A 6,350-nucleotide genomic window follows, 5' to 3' on the forward strand; every position below is an offset into this window, starting at 1 on the left:
AAAGGACATAGCTAGCAAGATCAATAGAAAGCCCACGGATTGGGAGAAGATCTTTACTAGCCATACAACGGACAAGGGTCTCATATCTAAAATATACTTGGTACTCAAAAATTAAATCCCCCAACAACAAATCCTCAAAGAAACAACTGCCCAATAAATAAGTGGCCTAAAGACTTAAAGAGAAACTTCTCTGAAGAAGAAAGGAGGATGGCCAATAGACACATGAAGAAATGCTCAACATCCCTAGCCATAAAAGAAATGCAAATCAAAACAACATTAAGATACCACCTCACTCCAGTTAGAATGGCAAAAATCAAGAACTCTAACAACAACAGATGCTGGAGGGGAAATGGACAGAAGGGAAACTTACTTCATTGTTGGTGCGAATGTAAACTTGTTCAACCATTTTAGAAAGCAGTATGGAGGTTCCTCAAAGATTTCACATAGAGCTCCCCTATGTCCCAGCAATCCCACTTTTGGGCATTTACCCAAATGTTTACAAACAAGACGACACTAAAGCTACCAGCACAACTATGTTTATTGCAGCATTATTTACCATAGCTAAGATATGGAACCAACCCAGATGCTCCTCAGTAGATGAATGGATCAAGAAAATGTGGTATATATATATACACAATGGAATTCTATGCCTCCATCAGAAAGAATGACATTGCCCCATTTGTTAGGAAATGGAAAAAACTTGGAAAAAATTAGATTAAGTGAGGTAAGCCAGGCCCAAAGAAACATAGGCCCCATGGTTTTCCTGATTTGCAATATCTAGTATATTTATGAGTCAAGCAGAAAAGGTCAGATAATGTGACGTTAGGAAAATGAACCCTTAGATATGTATTTTAATGTTTTTTTCTTTCATGCATGTGTTTCTAACGCATTTATAAGATTATTTCTTTGTTGCTTTGTGGGTCCCTCCCCCACAGTATAACCCCTGCTTTCACTATGTTTGATGTCAGTATAACTTGTGGAGGAGATGGGGAAAAACAAGTCGTTTAAAGATACAGGTGGACCTATTGCATCAATGAGAAGTACAAGTTTTCCTGTCCAAAACGAGCTTTACAACGTCGGTTCGGGGGGGGGGGGAAGAAAAGGATTGGGATTGGAGGGGGAGGGGGGGCTGGGAAGGTATGTGAAGGGTAAACAAAGCAGGAGGCTGCAATGCTTGGTAAGAAATGTACGCATTATCCTGCCCATGTAATTGTAACCCCTCTGTACAGTATGTTCACCAATAAAATAAAATAAAATAAAAATTATATATGATAAAATGTGATCCATCTTCTATCCACGTTAGCAATTGTTAGTGTTATTCTTTCTCTTATTTCTTTGGAAATTAATTATATTCCTATTACAACTTCCTTACATTGTAACAGCTCTATACAATGCTTTATTTTCTATTTTATTTTTCCTTTGTTATCTGACTTTCAGTCCAAACTATCAAGTTGATTAAAAAGAAACTAGATTCAGGACATTTTATTTTTCTCCTTCTCTTCTCTGAAGTCTTCGTGTTTTTTGAAACAATACCAATGACATACAGCTCCTATGTGGTCCACCATTCTTCCCCCACTCACTCTCTTCTGCAGAACAGCTCAAGTCATTACCGTTGAGCTATATTATGCTGTACTGTTATCTAAATCTTAACTCATTCCTAAATTAATTTTAGTTGCACTGAGCAGTCTCTAAAGACATTTTGTATATATAATATGAGGGGTTTGTATTTTCACAAGGTGTGAAATATGAGTGACTATGAAATATTTAGATATCTCTGTAGAATATTGGTCCACCTGCTCAATAATCTCTTATGTAAATTCAAGGAATACAGGTCAGTCAGAGAAATCTTGTAAAATGGTGTAGCTTGAGCCTCCATACTAGCTTTGAATAGTAATACCATGTTTAGTAGTGAAGACAACATAGTTCTACTATAAGAACAGACACATAGAAGAAGGTAACAGATTTGTCAAAAATAAATTCTTAGTTTAATGGTCCACAGATTTTGAAAAGGATGCTATGACTTTATGAAATAAAAACAGAATCTTAAATGGTTGTATTGGCACTATTGCCTCTCTAGATTTAAAGAATGATCTTAGACTACTACCTCAATCCTTTGTTTGTTTGTTTGTATGTCGGTCATGGGGTTTGAACTCTGGGCATGGGCGCTGTCCATGTACTCTTCAGCTCAAGGTGAGCACTCTACCGCTTGAGCAACAGCAAAACTTCCAGTTTTCTAGTGATTTATTGGAGATAAGGGTCTCATGGACTTTCCTGCCTGGGCTGGCTTTAAACCACGATCCTCAGATCTCAGCCTCCTGAGTAGCTAGGATTACAGGCGTGAGCCACTGCTCCTGGCTTCAATTCTTTGTTATTGTGGGAGCATTTAAGTAGGAAAAAGCCAAGTAAATATTTTGCATGAACCTAAACTAAGTGGGATAATATCATATTGGTGTCTCTTTAACTTGGAAGTTATAGATTATGTCTTTTTATACTTTAACTTGGGACAATTATCTGCTGTCAGTTATTTTCTTCTCTTACCCTTTTTTTGCCCTTCTACTTACATAATTATTATTTAAAGAGACATAATGGAGCTTGCATTTCTAAATTCTTCAAAATTATCTCAACTACTTCATATTTCTGGCAGCCTCCTATATATTTCTCAAGGGAAATATTTTGTCACTACCATTTTTATCCTATATGATATTGGATATCTTCCTGCTTAATTCAGTGCAAGATATACTTTAGACTCATCCAGATATCTCAACACTTGTACTACCATAAAATACTATCTTCCTTGGAAATCATGATATTAGTATATTTGGTGAGTTGGCGTCTGCCATTTTTGCATGACCTTAATTGATACTTAAATGCAATCCTGTTTTAAACCAATATACCACTTAGTAGATGAACGAATTGACAAAATGTTGTTTATATATGTACAGAGGAATTCTATGCTTCCAATTCATAAGGAAATGGAAAGACTTGGAAAAATCTTACTAAGAAAAATAAGCAAGACACAAAGAAACAGATTCCATGATTTCCCTCATTTGTAATAACTAGGAAATATCTAGGATAGTCCTAGCAGATGAGCAGAATGGCTCAATAGCTATGTATAAATGACCACATAAAATGAGGTGAGCAAAATAAACTCTTAGATACGGAAAGAGAGTATTTCTTTGTCGTTGTTGTTTTTAATGTACGATGTGATTTCTTTTTTTCTTTTGTGTTTTCCTCTATGGTTTGTCCACTGTTGTATTTGATTTCAGTATCCCATGTATTGTATATACATTTATCTTCATTTGGCAAGGGAAGCGGAACAATAAAACGGTGAGACAAAGGACAAAAGGCAAACCAATGCAATAGCAATACTCACAAGATAACATTAGAAATTTACATTACAACTTGTGAGGAGTATTGGGGTGAAGGAAAAGTGTGAGGAAAATGAGGGAGGGGGTAAAAACTTTGTCATGTTATGTATCCACTAGCTTACAATTATTGCAACCCTTCTATATATCACCTTGAAAATAAAATTAAGTTAAAAATGAGCTGCATAAAATATAATTTCACTGTATTGGTATAGTAAATATTATTCTATGTGTATTACCTTTTAAAAATGAACATTTTGCCTGCTAATTTGAATTACGTCTTTCTTTATCAGAGGGACATCAACTGAAATGTTATCAAACTACACAATATTTTCAGAATATACTTGCCATTATTTTGAAAAAAACATTATTTTAGTATTGTCTCATACTAAATCAGAAAACAGTTCAATTCTATGGAAACGCCTAACTTTGAAAACTGACTAATTGTTAAGAGGACAGAATATATCTGTTCCTCAACATTCCTATGATTACTAACTACTCATTTTCAAATTCTGAATATGATATTCCAGAGACATTCAAAACAGTACCTATTTGATTTTAATTAATTCAGCAATAGATGCAGGTTCCAATGAGGCATTACATATTTAAAAGTCAGCAGAAAAAAATAGACACGTTCTGGTAGAGAATAAAAATATGAAGTATCTATAATAATTAATTCCGTGAAAGTAAACATTTGTTCATCAGAGTAAGCTATTATTTCTATGGCAATCAATCCCAAGTTTTTATCCTGTAAAGTCATCGTAGCCCAACAATTTCCAACTAGTAAGGTGCACCTCAAAATTCCCTAAATTCACATCATGACTACTTTATCGCTATTGTGAAAAAATACTACATTTCTGCTAATGTGATGCCCTGCCTATTTTGGAAAAAAATACTACACTGAACTTTGCTACATCATTTTCCCTGCAGTGGTATTCTTGAGATCAGAACACTTGCAAATATTATTTATTTTTTATTTATTTTATTATATATATTATCTATCATAGATACTCAGGAGATCTGTATATCTTAATATTAAGATTTGAAGATTATGGTTGAAAGTCCACCCAGGCAGGAAAGTTCCTTAGATTCTTATCTCCAATAAACTCATAAGGAAAAGCCAGACCCAAGTGGCACTGAGGTTCAAGTGGTAGAGCAGTAGCCTTTAGCAAAAACAGGCTCAGGGACAGTGCCTAATCCCAGAGGTTAAGCCCTACTACAAACCAAGCAACAAAAACAAAATAAAAACCAACCTCAAACCTAGCATTTTTCTCATTGTATAGAGGTACATAATTAAGGAAATTTCTTCCTGTGTTATGTACAGATAGAAAAAAAATATCACACAATTACTCTTTTCATACCGAGTTACACCAAAATCTCAAAAGATTGCTCCTTTTCTATATTTGTAAATTAATGTCATCAATTTGTTGACAATTTGCCTAGATTATTCACATTATCATCTTACACATGAACTGTTGGAATTATCTATTAACGAAGTTCTTACTATACCTTATTTGAAAGAATATTCTAGCCAATTAGAACGCCAGAATCATTAGTGAATTTGTAAATTAAATTTTTACTTGAAAAGAATTTTGTAGTATCCTATAGAATATTAAATTACAAACATAAAATATCTATTTTACATCTAAATTCTAATTTAGCCAGGTCTACAAAGTCCTACATTAAACGAACTTTCCTATTTCATCAGGCTTAAAGTTTTGTTATCCTTCATCATTTCTTGGGATTCTAACAGAATGATACTTACTTTTCCAAATTTTTGGTTGGGAATCATGAGCTCTTTTGCATCTAGAAATGTTCTGTAATTAAGACAAAATTTAAAACAAAACTGAGCATTATATATGAGTTGCATTTCAATAGGAAACTTGACTTCTCAAAGCATAATCACAAAATTAGCCCAAATTTCCAACTGTGTATTCCTTTCTTGTTTATTTTTTATTCCTTTCTTGTTTGGTTTTATTGAGACAAAATTGTATTCTTCTAGTTGGCCAAAGTTTCTGATCAGCTCACGTAACTTGGGAGTGGAGTCCATGGGGTCCATTAAATAAAAGATCATGTCATTTTCATGTTTCTTCTTCTTTTTTTCTATTTTTAAATTCATTATTTTTTATTGTGAAAAATTGTACAAAGGGATTAAAATTACCTGGGAAGATAATGAGTACATTTCGTCTGAAGCATTGTAGCCTCCTACTTTGTTTCCCCTTCCCATCCTCCCTCCATGCTCCCACCCAATCCTCCTCCCCACCACCAAAGTAGTAAAGTTCGTTTTCGATATAACGACTTGAACAACTCATTGTTGCAATGGGTCCAACTGTATCACTATTTAAATGATTGGTTTTTTCCCTTCTCTTCCACAAATTTTACCAACATCAAATACAGTGAAAGCAGGGATTATACCATGGGGGAGGGACATACAAATCAACAAAGAAATAATCTTATAAATGTGTTAGAAACACTCCCATGAAAGAAAAAAAAAACATTTGAATAGATATCTTAGGGTTCATTTCCCTAACATCAACTTATCTGACCTATTCTGCTTGACTCAGACATATGCTAGTTACTGTAAATAAGGGAGACCATGGGACCTATATTTCTTTGGGCCTGGCTTACTTCATTTAATATAATTTTTTTCCAAGGCTTTCCATTTCCTAACAATTAGGGCAATGTCATTCTTTCTCAGGGAGGCATAGAATTCCATTGTGTATATATACCACATTTTCTAGATCAATTCATCTACTGAGGGTCATGTGGGTTGGTTCCATATCTTAGCTATGGTAAATAATGATGCAATAAACATTGTCGTTCTGGAAGCTTTAGTGTGGTCTTGTTTGTGAACATTTGGGTAAATGCCAAAAAGTGGGATTGCAGCGTCATAGGGGAGTTCTATGTGGAGTCTTTTGAGGAACCTCCATATTGCTTTGCAAAGTGGTTGAACAAGTTTACACTGCCACCAACAATGTAGTAAGG

The sequence above is a fragment of the Dipodomys spectabilis genome, unplaced genomic scaffold (assembly GCF_019054845.1).
Source record: "Dipodomys spectabilis isolate Male_0828 unplaced genomic scaffold, ASM1905484v1 ptg000027l, whole genome shotgun sequence".
NCBI classification, from domain to species: domain Eukaryota; kingdom Metazoa; phylum Chordata; class Mammalia; order Rodentia; family Heteromyidae; genus Dipodomys; species Dipodomys spectabilis.